Source organism: Pleurodeles waltl, chromosome 11 (assembly GCF_031143425.1).
Source record: "Pleurodeles waltl isolate 20211129_DDA chromosome 11, aPleWal1.hap1.20221129, whole genome shotgun sequence".
NCBI classification, from domain to species: Eukaryota; Metazoa; Chordata; class Amphibia; order Caudata; family Salamandridae; genus Pleurodeles; species Pleurodeles waltl.
In genome coordinates this window covers 978,684,907-978,703,345 of record NC_090450.1, presented here as the reverse complement: position 1 = coordinate 978,703,345, position 18,439 = coordinate 978,684,907, and positions in this window count along the sequence as shown.

Here is an 18,439-nt window from a genome sequence, read left to right as displayed (position 1 = left end):
GTCATCATTCAGCACTGCAGCCTTTGTTTTTTTAGCACCACTCCTAGCTGAAATTTGCCCCGTATTACCCTTCTGAGAGTGTATAGCGAAACATTCACCCTTTAATTTCATCAGTATATTTGTATATTCCTTATGTGAAGTGAATTTTTTGGTTCGACTGAAAATCCTATGAGGCATGGTCCTTTTTACCCTGGTGGACCTTAGAACACCGACTCAGACAAAATGCGAATCAACATTTGAAATGATTTATCTTATATTTATCGGTGAAGTTTACTCGCTTTTGACATACAGCACTTCTGCATTTTGATGGAGGTTACCTTGAGCTATCCCCCCATCGTGGGAGAGATGCTTGAACAGAACAGAGGAGGCTTGCTACACACAGTGTTACTCACGGGAAAAATGAAATTCATTTGGAACATTCATTTCCCAGAGAGAGAGGATGGTTGGTTCCTAATTTACATAATATATTCATATCAGACTCACCACTCTATCAATTAGTGTGATTTATTTGTGCTTGTTTAATACTGTAACTGGTTGTGAAGGTGGGAAATAAATATTTGGAAGAAGGCTGAGTGCTAGAAGAGCAATTTTCAAACTCAGCAAAACAGAGGAAGGTTTCAAGACTGACTTCCAAAAGGTTTGTGGAATCTCCACTTCTTAGACGTTTTTTCTGTTTGTATATTTATGTATAAAATTCGTCATTTCAGTAGTTAAAATACTGTTGTAACACATCGGATATAAGTTAGGATGATTTAACATTTGTTACAGAATACCAAGCATTAGGTATGAAACTTTCACATTTTGGCAGAAGTATCATATGACAAACGTGTCTTAGTATTTGAGGGGTCGATTAATTGGGCCCTTAAGTTAAGAGTGTGTTATTGTCATGGGAGTATGTTGATATTTGTTCTTGTGTGATTGAATGTTGTGTTCCTCATTTAAAAACCTAAAAATGCATCAAAACTTCATGAATAAGCTGTCTCTGAGAAAAAATAAAACAGGTAGTTTGGAAGGCATGACATTAAGCAAGTAAAAAATCTCTTTTCATCCAATGTCAAAAATGTGCTTCCATTTACGAGGAGATTGTAGTTGGATTCAGAGCGAGGGCCTATTATAATCAGTTTCTATCAGAGCCCAGCAGAATCAGAGATAATCGGAATCAGGGCCCATGTGAGCCTATCATATTCAGGACTATCCGTCTCCGGGCCTATCAGAACCCACCAGAATCAGGTCCTATCAGAATCTGAGCCTATCACATTAAGGGCAGTCTGTTTCGGGGCCTATCAGAACCCAACAGAATCAGGGCCTATCTGAACCCAGCAGAATCAAGTAATATCAGAATCTGAGCCCATCTGAATCAAGATTATCAGAAAGAAGATTATCAGGCTCAGGGCCTATCTGAATACCCCACAGTCAGGTTCTACTGAATCTGAGCCTATCATATTCAGGACTATCAGTCTCAGGGCCTATCAGAACCCACCAGAATCAGGTCCTATTTGAATCTGAGCCCATCTCAATTAAGATTATCAGAATGACTATCAGACTCTGGCCCTATCATAACCCACCAGAGTCAGGTCCTATCAGAATATGAGCCTATCACATTCAGGACTATTAGAATATGGGCCTATCAGAACCCACCAGAATAAAGTAATATCAAAACCTAAGCCTATCTGAATCGAGATTATCAGAATGAAAACTATAAAACTCAGGGCCTGTCAGAACCCACCAGGATCAAGTCCTATCAGCACCTGAGCCCTTAGCATTCAGTCATATCAGTCCTATCAGACTATCAGGACCCACCAGAATCAAGTCCTATCAGAATCCGAGCCTATCACATTCTGGACAGTCAGTTTCGGGGCCTATCAGAAACCTCCAGACTCAAGTCTTATCGGAATCAGAGCCTATCTGAATCAGGATTGTCAGAATGAAGACTTTCAGGCTCAGGGCCTATCAGAACTCCAGAGAATAAAGCCCTATCAGATCCTGAGCCTATCACATTCAGGAATTTCAGCCTCTGGGCCTAAGGTAACCCAGCACAATCAGGTCCTATCAGAATGTGAGCCTATCACATTCAGGACAGTCAGTTTCAGGGCCAATCAGAAACCTCCAGACTCAAGTCTTATCGGAATCTGAGCCTATCTGAATCATAATTTTCAGAATGAAGACTTTCAGGCTCAGGGCCTATCAGAACTCCCCAGAATAAAGCCCTATCAGAATCTGAGCCCATCACATTCAGGAGTTTCATACTCAGGACCTAAGGTAACCCAGCACAATCAGGTCCTATCAGAATCTGAGTACATCTGAATCAAGTTTATCTGAATCAGGGCTTGCCAGAGTCCACCGGAATCAGGTCCTACGTGAGGTTCAAGGCTATCGGGATCAGGTAAGAAAGGTCTGAAGTTAAAGAAATATTGAGATAGAAGAGAATGGGCGAGATTAGATTGCATGAGATAGATGGATAAGAGTGTCCCCTGGCCTCTCTGATTATCCACCCTGCTGTCAGTGCTGCATCCTGTAATGTAATTGATAGTCTATCTTGACTTCGAGGGGTGCAGACAGTGGCAAAGGTAGCATATGGGTCATTTTTAACTGTCTGCAAGTTTCCCAACTCTTAGAAGTTTTAAAACTTTTAATTATGAAAAAAATACCAAGTTTCTTAATATTATAGTACCTTGGTAAACTTTCCAAGTGAAATTCTCACCCACCACTAGTTGTTATTGAACTATCTCTGTTTCGCTTTTCTCGTTTTCTTTCTTATTAATATTCTCTCTCTCTCTCTCTTTCTCGTTTCCTCTCTCTCCGTCTTTCTCTTTTCCTCTCTCTCTGTCTCTCCATCTCTCTCTTTTCCTCTCTTTGTCTCTATCTCACCCTCCCTTTCTGTCTTTCTCTCTCTCTCCTCTGCCCCTCTCTCTCTTCCCTTTCTCTCTCTCTCCTTGTTGTCTTAGAGGACACTTCTAAGGCAGTCTACTCATCCTATTTGCTTTTTCCCTGCTGGGTTGCCTGTCTGTCTGTTTGTCTGTCTGCCTGTCTTCTTCTGAGGCTTCCTCTCTAACCTCCTGAGTCATGAATATAAAAACTGCAGTGTGGATGTATTATTATAGAATGACTTAAAGCCTGGAGCAGCGAGGACCAAAGCTGCGAGCTCGCCGCTGCACAAACCTTGTCATGTCTGGAAAATGCAGAAGGGCTGCGGTTAACCTCTCATGATGTTATTCCTCAGCAGTCACCGTGGGGCTTCCCTGAAAGATGGGGGCGCGGATGCTGCCGGGCTGTGGCCAACCGCACTGCACGGTTAAAGGATGGCTTGATAGCACAGGGTTCTCAGATGTGGTGGGCCCCACACGCCAGGATGCAGAGGTTGGAAGCATCACTTACTGCTCTAGGCCCACTGTACCATATGATGACAGAGGGCTCAGCCTTTCAAGCGTCTCGAGCTTCTGAGGTTGGCGCTTTGGCCTTCACAGTAGCAGAAGGCTTCAGTGACTGATTCGAAGATGAGTTGTCCCAGAGAAGCTAGGAAGCCAACTAGTGTATAAGGCCCTGCTCTTTCAGTCCGTGCAGCACAGAGACAGCCACCCATCACTGCTCTGCCATTTAATCACGGTTGGTATATTTCAGGGATGTCCAACACATACCCAGGAGGACTGGATTAATGCCAGACCTTCTAGATCACCACTGACCCTGTGAAGGAGTCAGTCTTACACTAATCGTATGTACTTTGTCTTATGATGATATCGGAAACAGATGGCATGGATCGGGCCCTTTTGGACTAGGATGGACACCGCTGGCCTACCCCGACTAGGCCCGGAGTCTGGACTAACTACTCACAGCAGGTGAAGATGCAGGGGCATCCTCTCAGAATAAGGATACTTATTATGAGTATTAGGATTAATGGATGGATACAGTGTTTCACCACTTGTTGCATTCCTAACATACCATTACACAACAAATTATAGCATAGCAAAACATAGCATAATAAAACATAGCATAGCATAGCGAAACATAACATAAAAGCATAACATAGCATAGCATAGCATAGCATAACATAACATACCATAACATAAAATTGCATAACATAACATAGCATACTATAACATAGCATACCATAACATAGCATAGCATGCCATAACACATCATAGCATACCATACCCTAACATAGCATAGCATAGCATACCATAACATAGCATTCTATAACATAACATAGCATAACATAACATTGCATAGCATAACATAGCATACCATACATAACATAACATAACGTAGCATAGCAAACCACCACATAACATAACATAGCATACTATAACATAACATACCATACCACAACATAGCATACTATAACATAACATAGCATAACACAACATGGCATAGCATAGCAAGACATAGCATAGCAAAACATAGCAAAACATAGCATAGCATACCATAGCATAACACAACATAGCATAGTGTAACATAACATAGCATAGCATAGCATAACATAACCTAGCATAACATAACACAGCATAGCATACCACAACATACCATTACGTAGCATACCAAAACATAGCATACTATACCATAACATAGCATACAATGTAATATCATAACATAGCATAGCATAGCACAACATTGCATAGCATAGCAAAACATAACATAGCATAACATAACATAACATACCATAGCATACCATAACATAACATGGCATAGCATAGCATACAATAGCATACCATACCATAACATAGCATAGCATACCATAACATAGCATACCATAACATAACATTGCATAACACAACACAGCATACCATAACATAGCATACCATAACATAGCATATCATAGCATACCATAACATAACATAGCATAACATAACATAGCATAGCATACCATAACATAGGTATGCTATGCTATAGCATAACATAACATAACATAACATAACATAGCATAGCATAGCATAACATAACATAGCATAGCATAACATAGCACAACATAACATTGCATACCATACCATAACATAGCAAAGCATAACATAACATCTCATACCAAACCATACCACACCGTACTGTACCGTACCATACCATAGAATAACATAACATAACATAACATAGCATAGCATAACATAGCATAACATAACATAGCATACCATACCATAAGATAACATTTTTTCCATATCTCTTTATTCGTTTTGAGAGTTAGATAACAGTCTCAGTGTGCGTATCTTTTTAATACAACGTTCAAACATCTTTTTCATAGCAATGTACTATACAACCATTATCTCATAACATACTGTAACTGGCAATTACAGTATTAGGACCGTATATACCATTTGGTTATGTGTACTAGTGCTTAGCACACTCAGCATTACGACTGATTGTGATAGGTATATCCTGTATATTGTATGTCCGCTGTGCCCATGAGTGACTTATGTATCTGATAAAGCTAAAAGAGAATAATGTAACAGTAAAACTAGTAACAACTAAGGGTGCATTCCAGGCGTGCGGGTGCTAGAGAGCGCATATGTTCTAGTCTGCGGATACAGCAGTACTCTGCTTGGTGGGTGGGTGGGGCTGGCCATCTATCGTTTAGTGAGGGCTCCTGTGTCCCATGCCTGTCTATTTGCTCTGCGTGTTTAGGATTCTCTCAACTCCTTCTAGAACAGCTGCCCAGTCTGGGGGCCTGGGTGGGGTGCCGCTTGTATTACTTGTTGTTCCGCAAGAATTCCTGTGCGTAGGTCTGTTAGCCATCCCATGGCTGGTGGTGTTACGCTAGATTCCCAGCACATTGCTAATCGACGTTTTGCAAAAATCAGCGCTTAGTCTAAGACCTTGTTAGTGGCCCTGCTCTGCGAGGATCTTTGTGTTACCACCCGTATATAGTGTGATCCACCCAGGCATGTTTCCCACCCGTAATACTATTCAGTATCTCGGTTATAGATTCCCAGAACTTAGTTACGTGGGTGCATGTCCACACCATGTGCAGAAATTTGGCATCACAGGCATGGCATCTCATGCACATGTCTTCTACTCCCGGGTACATTTTCGCCAGTCTTGCAGGGGTAAGGTAAGTGTAATGCAATTAATTAAATTGTGCATATTTGTAGCAAGCATTTGTATATCATAAGATAACATAACATATCATAACATAACATTGCATAGCATAACATAACATAACATACCATGGAGTAGCATAGCATAACAAAACATAACATAGCGTACTATAACATAGCATAGCATAACATAGCATAGAGTAGCATAACATAAAATAGCGTACCATAACATAGCATAACATAACATCCCATACCATAACATAGCATAGCCTACCATACCATAGCATAACATAACATAGCATAGAATAGCATAGCATAACATAACAACATAACATAACATAGCGTAACATAACACGCCATTGCGTAGAATACCATAGCATTGCATAACATAACATAATCTAACATAACATATCATAACGTACCATAACATCACATAACATAACATACTAGTGGCAGTTAGAGGGAAGTTAGATTTTGGGTCACAGGTCTGTCATTTCTTCTTGAGTGGCTGCTTTCTCAACGCAAATGGCCGCAATGGACTACGACCGCCTGTGTTGGGGAAAATCTTGCTGGGTGCACTCATAGCACCTGAAAATTGAACTAGGGAATGCCAGTTCTCACTCACCAAGTTACCTTTGTCAAGCCATGTATGAAAAAAACTCCACCATGCCGCACTCAGCAGAATTTAGACAGAACTCTACGTTACATGTGTTAACGCAGAGTGGCCAAAACTCAGTTGGTGGAGCAGAATTTATCGCCCACCCCTATAAACTACAACCATCCTTGGTCCTTAAACGTCACCTACCCCTGAACCCTAAAAGCTGTCTCTACCCACCCATGCCTGAACCCTAACAACCCCTCACATGCCTAAACTCCACCTATTCCTGACCCCTAAACTTTCTACCTCTAAGCGCCACCGATCACTGAACCCTTAAAACCTCTTGCCACCCTTAACTCCAAACATTCCTGAACCATAAAAAAACCTTCTCTGACATTAATCTCCTTAAAAAACCCCAGACCTCCTATACATTACCCATCCCTGAACCCCACAAAGCCATCAATAACCTGAATATCCACCCAATTTTAATATAAGTTAAATGTTTTCCTTAGGATTATCTTTCCTTTAAAGTATTTGCTTTAGTGTTTCATTTCTTTATGCATTTCCTTAAAATTGGGTTCCCAAGATTTGGTTTACTCCAATGAGGTGTCTCTATTGTCTTTTTTATGTTAATTCACATACATCAGTCTTAAAGGGGCCATCCAGTGTATAGAAAACACGTCTCTTTACCCCACCCTTCAACTCTAACAATCACCAACATTACGAATTCTAGAGTGTTTCTTTGTTTAACGATGTCAGCTTTGAGATTTACTGTGACATCATTCACTGGATGACCCCCTTACCACTCTTTCCAAAATTGGAGCAGGGTTGAAAGAGTCCTGAGAGATACAGTGAAGGTGTTCCAGATCCTAGGTGCATGGATGCAGAAGACCTGTTGCAATCTTTTTTAGTTTGAGCACAAAAGCGCTTTGACCTGTTGTAAGTATTGTGGGCTTTTAACCACCCCCACCGCACGCCCATCACTTTCACTCGTTCGTGGGCTTGCCTTTCAGAAATCCTTTGTTATCATTGGTAAATGCTTGACTTTTGTCCTTCTTTGGGGCGGTTTGGTTACTGCCTTGTACACCGATCCTGTTACATGGATAAATCCACGTTTGCTGATTCGTTTGACTGCGAGCAAACTTCTTTTTCCTTTTGTGTCTCGCCTTCGCGCTCACGCTCATGACAGCCCTGGTGCTTTGAATCGGCTCACTTCTGTCAACTGTTTTTCTTTTCATTTTCAATTTATAAAGCAAGAAAAGTCCAGTTAGGAATTTACAACGCCAATATCTCTAACTCGAGAAACACGAGACCCATTGCATTGCAAAGGCTTGTTTCTGCTTTGCACTTCTTTGTCTCCAGTGCTGGCTTGGGGTCCTGGCTGTGGATGTACTGAGAGCCACCAGAAAAGGTGAGCTTTTCAGGAAGATAGGCAGGGCTGTCAGAAGAATATCTCTGTTAGTGGTGTGGCTGGTTTTGATGATTGAACGAGTGGTAGAAGGGAAGCCAGTGGATTTCCATTTAGGAGGGAGTAAGGTAGTCATATGTCTTCAGGCCCTTGATGAGGCACACTGTGGAAGGTAGGATATTCTTAAGGAGATCTAATGTGGAGTTTGCGAGCCCACAGACTAAGGCACTGCCACCATCCGGATGTAGGAGTGTGAGAACGTGAATGGCAATTGTGAAATTACTGCCAGGGAGGACTTATTTCACTCTTTTTTGTAGACAATTCTGGTAAGAAGGCTTCTTGGCTTTCTAGCTGATGTTTCAGGGTGAGATCTGTATCCAGAGTCAATCTCAGTGACTTGGCGTTGGGGGAAAAGAGGATTAAAATCCATCCAGGTATATGTTGTGAGCCAGGTTTGGACTCGCTGTTGCTTTTTCTCAACAAGCATGAGGAAATGTGTTTTAGTGGCTTTAAGTCTCAGGTGGTTGCTTGAGATCCAGGCTGGATGATGTGCAAGCATGGTTTGAGGTGTTGGATGCATTGAGAAGAGGAGACTTTCAAATACTGGTGAATGTTGATGCTGTTATCTGTGAGTACAGTGCCAAGGGGCTCCTGCAAAATAAGGGGGGCATCATGGAACCCTGGAAAATGCAGCAGCGCTACCTGCTGTGGAGATAGATGCTGGACAATACATCTGGCATGGTGTCCCCACAAATTCTAAAATAAATCATAAAAAGAGATGGATTTCAGTCAGTAAAGAGAGTGAAGGGGACTGGGAAGAATTTTTGCAGCATGCGCATGGCTGCCGCTGTTCTTTACAGTAATCCTATAGCTGGAGATGTTCAAATTTAAGACTTATAATTTGTTATTCCACATAACCCCACCAGTCACAGCTGCTAAAAGCTAGATGAGAACACACTGGAATCAATATACAAATCAATTGACCTGCGAGAGGTGCATGAGGCTTCAGGGAAGAGACATATGAAGCTGCACATGTGAAATAATGCATTGTGGCACATGTCGTGGGTGGTTAGCCCTACACCGTTCCAAGGATCGAATCCACTGGGGAATGAAACGTAACACAGCCTGGCTATTGCTTAAACAATTGGCTGCATTAGGCTTCATGGGGCAAGTCCCCTACTGGTGTAGGGCCAGTCAGTGCTTAATTTGAGCCGGTGGTTGCCGGTGTGGGCTAACAACAATCATTTTTCTTCATCCGACATTTACTGAGAAAAACACACAAAGCGGATTTAAAGGAGGAAGAGAAAGACAGAAAATCCATCCCATAGGGATAGGCAAGGGTCAAATAAGAGAGCAGAGAGTGCCTGGTAGTAGATGGAAGAGGCATGAGTTAGATTCACAACTGATGATTAATTTCTATAGCTGTTGGCTTCTGAGCAGAGCTTAGGGCACCAGCACTCATCATTTACAAATTAAGCATTGCGACCAGTCCTCCATTCGATACCTCCATTGATGGATTGCAACCAGCTTCCAAATCTGCCTCCTTGGCCAGCCACCTCTTGATTTACCTTAGATGTTCACAATGCCCCTTATTAGCATTACAAAAAGTTTTCCCAAAAACATATTTCTAAAGCTGCATCGCACTCGGGTGGAATCTCAGCACTAGGACTGGAATCTCCACCCCAAAGTGCGGAGATTTCATTCTGCACTCAGAATCTACTCTATGCACCCGAGGTGGAATCTCTGCACTCGCGGCAGGTCTCCACCCCGAGTGCGGAGATTCATCTCTGAGTGCAGAGATTCCACCCCAAGTAGGGACGTAAAGATACTCCTCATAACTTACCTTTGTAAATACCGAAAAGTAGTAAAGTTAGACTTTTGGTCTAAACTTAGACCAAACATCTAAGGTTACCTTTGTGAATCAGGCCCTATAAGTGTCTTTTCTGGGGCCTAAGACCTGTACTTTACTGACAAGGCCACCATTTTTAAGTCAAAACTGGTAAAAATATTGGAAAAATAAAAGCCACATTTTTTATTCTTTGAAATACAAGCATAAATCAGAAAATACAAGAAGAAATTCCTTCAAAGACTGGCTAAAGTATTCCTAAATATTTATTAAAACAGAGAAGAGGCCATTGTTGAAATTCAATACAGATGGGCAAATTATATTCAGTGGCCAATTCCTGGTCCATACAGAATCTGAAAACAAATGACCAGCGTTTTTCACTGAGAAAGGAGACAATCCTATTTCTGGGCGTATCAAATGGGCCAAAACTTGTGCAATTAGAACCGTTTTTAAGCAGCAGTACCCGGCTTTACGAGTTCCATGGCTGCATTGGTGCCCAAATAATGAAAAAACAGGTGGACAGTACCTGTCTGTTTTGGGAGATGGGGAGCGCGGTGAGTATGGGGTTCTAGGTGCATGGGATAGGAGAACTGGATGATGGAAGAAAACCAAGGACAATGGAACATAGTGGAGTTAAAAAAAAACACCTTGCTTAATTTGAGTTTCACATTTGTTGAGGCTCATAATTATTAACTAAAGCAATAGAAATTTTGTGTTACCAGAATCTGGGATCACTGTTGTCCTGGACATTTGTCGACAGTCCTACATACTTGATGTGCTGTACTTCGACATTGTTAGAAATTGGGTTTCTGGTTGGCTAGGGTATGCACCTCAGACAGGCAGAACCCACCACTCTAGTCAGTACAAGTCAGTTACACACCAAAGAAAACCTGTGCTCACCCCCGGTAGCCTAGCACAGAGCAGTCAGGCTTATCTTCGGAGGTCATGTGTAAAGCGTTTGTGCAACACATTCACACCAGTGACACAATAAATACACCACAAAAGAGACTCCACACAGAATTACATAAAAATATATACATATACTGTGTTGTGTGCATAAATCATAGGCCAAAATGACATTATTCATAAATACAGTGCGCACAATGCAAATCATCACCTTGGTTATACACAATCAACATGTCAAACATCAGGGCACAAAGCACAAGAGTAAAACATTTACATTACACAGTGTCCTCATAAAACATGGACCCCCCAGGGACACTCTCCCAGGTATCCTATGAGGTAGTGACTTATGAGAAAGACCTGAATCATAACATGCCTGTCAGTAGTGAAACAATATACCATTGGGCACGCGGGGAAGGGTACGAGACACTGATTGATATCCTTTGCTGTGGCCGGCCGGCCCACCCGCTGAACAGTGCGCAGTTGCATTGCTTCCCCTGGGGTGTCCCACACTACTTTCGGCACTGGGGCAAGCAGCTAGGTTAGAGGTTCAGGGTTGACTTCCTTCTCCGTGTGCGCAGTGGCAAACAGTGAGCGGATGATGCTCGGCTGTGGCTCCAAGCCCTGTGGCCGTTCGTTCCTGAAGTAGTCCTTCTGTCCAGGGAGGAGAGACCATGCAGCTCTCCTCAACTTCGCACCCCGCACTACCAGCAGATCCAGTACTTGGCTGGGGAAGTGGGAGCGCTACCCAAAGCTCCTTCCTGGGATGGTGGGTTAATTGGAACTCTGAAGGGGACACTTGAAATAGCACACTGCTGCTGGTCACAAGGGGTGAGAAGCCCACGCAGCCCTTCTCAGTCCGGGATTATTGAACGCCAGGCAGATGAAGTCCTTGGGAGATACTGTAGAGACACAGACAGGCAGGCCAGCTCACCCACCCTGTGTCAGCCCTCCGTTAGCCCAGAAACCAGGAGGCAACAGGGCAGTCCAATAAGGCAGTTAGTGGGGGTGTCTCTTGCCATACAGCAGTATCTCAGTGGAACCTTGGGGGACTAGGGCCAGGGAGCAGGCTGGCATCAGGGCAGCGATCAGAAAAGCAATCCAGGGAGTCCTTTATGTCACCCAGCAGCAGCAGGTAGCATGACAACCAAGTAGAGCAGTCCAGATGAGGCCTTTGTGCAGTCCAGCAGTCCTTTGGCACAAGTTCAGTCCCAGTTCAAAAAGTGCTCTCCAAATAATGGTGTCAGAGCTCTTGTAAGTGGTACCTTGCTTCTAGAAGTTGGGAGAAGTTACAAGCAAGGTCTGACCAATTCTGGGAGTTTTTCTCCTCCTCTACGCTGGTTCCAGTCATCAGTAGGGGGTAAATGAGCCATTTGTGTGAGAGCAGGGCACCACCTATACAAGTGTAAACTGTGAATGCCCTCTGCCCCTCCCAGACCAGGAAGAACATCAGTATGTAGAGGAATGCAGATGTAACCCTGTCACATCCAACCCTCCCTGATTGATGGCCATCTGGAGAGTTTGCACAAGGGGAGCTCTTACTCTGCCCCAGATGTGGATTGGAGTCAGAGTGCAAAGCACTAAAGTTATAACCACAGAGACTGCTCAATTTCTAAGAGTGGCATTTCTGAAATAGTAATGTAAGCAGGATTTCTCACTATAATTCCAAACATACTAAACATGCCCACACTATTCCTTACAGATCAGAAATTACCACTTAGACATATCTGAGGGAATTCCCAATGTAAACCTATGAGAGGAATAGGCTGCTTATCACTACTAGGACATGTAACACATAAAAATATATGTCCACCTTTTACATACACAACACCCTGCCCACAGGGCTATCTAGGGTTTACCTTAGGGGTGGCTTAGGTGAAGTAAAAAGGGAGTTTAGGCCTTGGCAAGTAGTTTGAATTGCCAAGTCAATGTGGCAGTAACCTGGCCATGCAAGCACTACAGTGGCAGGCCTGAGACAAGTTTGAAAGGCTACTTCTGGGGGCGGCGCAAACAGCGCAGCCGGCCTTATAGTAACATTGAATTAACAGGCTCTTGGTATATGATATACCGCTTTACAAGGAACTTACAGGGAAATTAAATAAACCTAACTGTTGTAAGACAATTATACCAAGTTTTAGGGGTGAGGGCATGTGCACTTTAGCACTGATTAGCAGTGCCCAGAGCCCTAAAGCCAACAAAAAAGAGGATCAGAAAAATAGTAGGGGAAGGGCAAAACATTTGGGAATTGCGATGCAGAAAGATCAATTTCCAACAGACATCATGTGTTGTACTGTGTGTAATCAAAGATGCATGCAGTCACTGCACTCAGTAGTTTACCGCAGGGCCATGTCAGCCATGTCTCTAACAGCAGTGTGTGTCAAACACATGAAAGTGACAGTGCCTACAACCCTTTTCCATCTGGTTCTGTTCTGTAGCTGTCACACTGATGAGCGCTCTAGTGCAGTAGCATCCATATGATTGAAGCATATGCCTCCAAAGAGAATAAAGTTATGTTTCTTCACTCCATCTCCATCTGCCTCTGTTCAGCTGCATCTCCAGGCTGCTCCAGAATGGTGTCAGTGGTGAGATTCAGTCCAACCTCTCCAAAGAGAATACAGTTCTGCTTTAGCACTCTGTCTCCATCTGTCTCTGTTTCATTTTATCATGAAGAGAATACAATTCCTTGTGTTAGAGCACTCACCACCTGTCCCTGGTCCTCTCTTTCCCTATTCTTCCTAACACGGTGTCAGCAGTGGGATTCAGTCCAACTTCTCCAAAGAGAATACAGTTCTGCTTTAGCGCTCTGCCTCCATCTGTCTCTGTTACATTGTATTATAAAGAGGTTACATTTCCTTTTCTGAGAGTCCCCTTCTGCTATTTCTTAGGTCCTCTCTGTCCTTAGACTCCCTAGAAGGGTGTCAGCGGTGGGATTTAGTCATTCCTCTCTGAAGACCATTGGGCACCAGGATACTACATTTGGAGACTCATGTCAAAGACATTTCCAGAAGGCACAAGAGTTTGAGTGTCTGATGTTCTTCAGTTGTAATTCAATTTTTTGTGTGACGTTTAGTTGTAAGTATCAGGTTTGGTTTTCAAGTGTTTCCTAATGTGAGTGTAGTTTAGGAAAACCAGAAACGGAGCACCATGGCTCACACTCCAGCAATCAGTCAGCCCCAATGCATCATAGTAAATGCAGTCAAAGTTCGTTTTTTATCCATAAAGTAAACTGTGGTTTTTCACCTTAGTAGGTGCAGCAAGTGCTGTGTTTCTGGGTTTAGCCCTTCATCAGCAGAGGGCAGCTTTGTCTGTGGGGTTGCTGGAAATGCTGCCAAAAGTCCTCTCAGGTTTATGTACCACTCACTGGCATGCAGGTGCTCAACCAAAGTGTATGTAGTTTACTTTGGCTCTCAGATTTGATTTGGTCTTGGATTCCATAAAGCAGGCCTCTGACCTCACAAAGGTCTGCCTTCATAGTTGTTTGCTGGATGCCTAGGTGTTCTATCACTGAGTGTAGATTCTTAGAAGAAGGGGTAGCAATCACAATTATTCTGGGCCTTTTGCTCAATAAGCTATGTGTACAGTTAAGAGGACTTTGAATGTGAGAACTGGAACAACACAATGAGCACCAACGTCACGCTGTGTAGCTACTCTCAGAACTATTGAGAGAGACCGCTCAGCCGCGTCACCGGTAACCATGAGGCACGTCATTGAGGCTAGACATAGAAAAAAGACACCCAATACATCAGTATCACTGATAAACGTAATACAGCTCATGATTACTAGGAATGTAAAGGAGACACATGAAATAGACATTGAGTAGACCTCTCTGAGGCAGCTAAACGTGATATGGCTCAGTAGCACTGGTGAACATCAGCTACCTTAATATCAATGATAGACACAGAAAACAGACTCACAGCAGCACCTGGAAAATAGATCGCATTATGACAGCTCAAATCATCAGACATACAAGATATCTCAACAATATTGCTAGGGAGGTAAAAGAAACGACTCAACGCCATTGAAAAGTATTAAAGAGGACCCTTAAGTTATTGACAAATGTTATGACAGAGACATCTCCTCGGCTTTCGATATAATAGAGACTATTTTCTGTCATCGATACGCTCTTAAAATATAGACTCCCTGGTGAACATATAAAAAAAAGAAAAATGTAGACTAACAGACAAAAAAGGAAAGAGACAGTGGAAGATTCCACTAGAGTAACAGAGAAGCAAAATCAAGAGTGAAAGAAGAAAATGTGCCCTTTGAGGTAAGTCTCGAAAGACTTTTCTATGCGTCTCCCCAGAGCCTCTCCTCCTTTCATTTACTAAAAACATCTCCCTTGGCACCGGAGACCGCTTCATCAAAGCCTTGTGTCCCAGGCAGGAAGTCCTCCCGGGAAACACCCCCCCGCAGCGACCCTCCCTTTGAAAACCTGCCACAAGGCCTTCTCACCGCGGTGGGGACCTGTTTTCAGGGCCGCCTTTTATCTGAGGGTACCGGGGAGACTCCTCAGATAAACAGATTTATTCTAGAAGAAATGTTTACCAAGGGCTGGCAATCCCCGTCGGTGATAGATAGCCTCGCCCGCGCAACAAGATAAACGAGAAATAGGGCAAGGGAATTATTTGTGTTTTCCAATCTCAGCAAAAGCTGACAAGTAGTGGGTGCTACCACAGCGCCACCAAGCGGCCCATCATGGAAGACCGATTTTTTATTGTCAATAGTGGCCAGGCTTTAGTGATGCTGACAAAAAATCTGAATGCACAAATTAAATTTCTTCTGCTATAATGTGCAATGCTTACAAATGTTAGAAAGTTAGATAACTGCCATGAGGTCGCAGGGATGCTGCGTAAATTAAAGAGTTTACCACTTCCAGCAATGTAGGATATGAGGGATATGTACACATCACATAATTTCCCTCTCAAAATGTTCGCGACCTATTGCGTGAAATTGCCTGAATGCATTGAAAGGATGAATGCCGCTGTCTTTGTGAAACTTTCACATGTCAGCCTAACGCGTAAAAATGTCACGCAAGATACCAGCAGGACACCGATTCATGCAGAAAATGTCTTTTGGCCATAAATTCTCTCCTCAAAACTGTCGCCCACAAACAAAACAAGCATTTCCAATGCAATGGGTCTCGCGACTGCTCAAGTTAGAGCAATTCGCGTTGTAAATTCCTAAATGGACTTTTCTTGACACATAAATTGAAAATGAAAAGTAAAACAGTTGACATAAGCAAGTCCATTCGAAGCACCACGGCCCCCATGAGCAAGAAGGAGAGATACAAATGGAAAAAGAAGTTTGCTCGCAGTTAAACGTTTCAACAAACGTGCAATTATTCATGTAACAGGGTCAATGGCCAAGGCGGTAACTCAGCTGCCCCAAGGAGGGACAAACGTAAAACTTTTACCAATGATAACAAAGGATTTTTGAAAGGAAGCCCACGAACTAGTAATAGTGATGGGCGTACGGTGGGCGTGGTTAAAAGCCCACAGCTAGATTACAACACGTCAGAGCGCTTGCATGCGTGACCTAAAAATGATGAAAGATTATTGAGAAATTTCAGGAATTTCACGCCTTGGCCTCCATTTCTGCATTCTTGTTCAATTAAAGATGGCTGCACCAAAGCCATTCTTGCTAGCAGACCTTCAGATGAAGGACAGCTATTGAAAGCATTGTAGTACAGAAGAAAAATATCATATGCATCGGAAGACGTCTTTCAATGTGTAATAGAATTAGTTACATGGGCCCTCAAGATGTGTCACCTCTCCGTGGGTCTTCCTCCCGGCATTGTATGTGATGGAGCGTCCACCATGCTGATGAGGACATGGACCTTTGCTTTAGCTGTTTCTAGAGAAGTGGCTCCCACTATTATTTGTCTGAGCTGTTTGAGGCTAGAGCAGTTTGGAAAGGAATTAATATAGTTTACTGATTGCTGACAGTTTTCATTCAAGCTGCAAAATGAAGAGGGAATGTTATGTAATGTTAAGTTCTGTCATGTCATGTTACATTTTGTGATGTTTTGTCATCTAGATTTGTTGAGCATGACTTATCCTTCGAAGGGTATCCCGGCACTGGAACAGGTGTGAAGGTTACCTGCAGGGTCTTAGTTTAAGAGCCAGGTCTTCATCTTTCTTATGGCATTCCAGAAGCGAGAAGGAGGCCCCTAGGTGTACGGGGAGCTTGTTTCATGCTTTGGGTGCGAGGTATGAGAAGGCTTGTTCCACATCTACAGATGTGGGGTGTGTCCGAGAGAGAGATGTAAGAGTCTGATGGGCTGGTGCAGGTGGTGGTGGGAGTTGTGGTATGCTGGTCCAACGTTGTGCAGTGCCCTGTATACATGTGTGAGGAGTTTGACTTGGCAATGTTTGTGTATCGGCAGCCAGTGGAGATGTCTGAGGTGGGAAGTGATGTGGGTGAGCCGTTGGACGATGAGAAGAGCAGCCGCGTTCTGGATGGTGTGAAAACGGTGAAAGAGATGGGCGAATGATGTCATTACTTACAGCACATAGGTAAGTGAATGAAAAGAAGCTTGCGCTTTACTGAAGACACTTCTTGGGTCTGGACTTCAGTCGTCATTCAGTTCCACGGACACTCTTCTGCACGCTCTCATGCGACCTTCATTCAAACTCCAGGCATCCCTTCTTGGAAACGACTTACGTGTGATCCTGTGCACACTTTTTAGACAATAGCAATTCTGAGAAAGGTTGAAAGCGTGGCCTTCTGGGTAATAAATATGGTAAGATTAATTGGTTAGTGGCAGGAGGCCACATTCTGATCAATAACTGAAGCTAAATAAACTTCAACATAAAATGCATTCTTCGCTGATTTGATTTCAGTAGTAATTAACAGTTTTTGTTAAAATCTTACCCCCCCTTCCTCTCACAACCCCAAATGAGAAAAATTCGAAGAAATAAATAGAGTACATATTTTTGCCAGGAAATTAAGATGTTGCTTTGAAGTGGCCTTAGTTTGAGTTTGGAGTAAATTAAATTGTTTCACAGAAGCTGTGTGGCCAACTTTAATACTATGCCACTTACAGCTAGCAGCTTTGTATGTGGGAGAGCAGAGTGGTGGGGGTGATGGAGTGGTGCCATCAGGGTGGGGCCAGAGCTCACTTCAGGTTTGCCCCAGGCCTCACACAATCCTCTGTCACACTGTGATTATCTGGCATGAACCAGTGTGGTCTCTCTCCGGGCAAGGCATATGTTTAATAGACGCAAAGCGCTCGGTTTACTAGAATCCTGAAACCACTCATCAAAGGGTAAAAGGGCAGGGGTCACAGGTGATACAGGAAGCTCTCGTCTCGAAGTGTGATAGGTCAGGGTACATCAAAGGAGGCCAGGCCTAAGGGAAGTATACGGCAGCATTCGACAAAATTACGAAGAGCATTGTTAGCTAAATTATGCGGCAAGAAAAGACAAATTTTACAGCAAAATGTTGCACATTTTGGGATAGTAATACCTTACATTTTTTTTTTTTTTGACACATGTTAACACTGTCTGGTAAAAGGTTTCGTTTTATTAGCACTGGTTTAACACTTAAATCAGTATGTAACTCAGAGGTGACCGGTGAACCTTTACAAAGGACTTTCCATTGCGCAGCAAAGCGTGTCAGGTTCTTTTCAGTAACTTTTGCTAAGTTTGAGATAGGTCTAAACAATT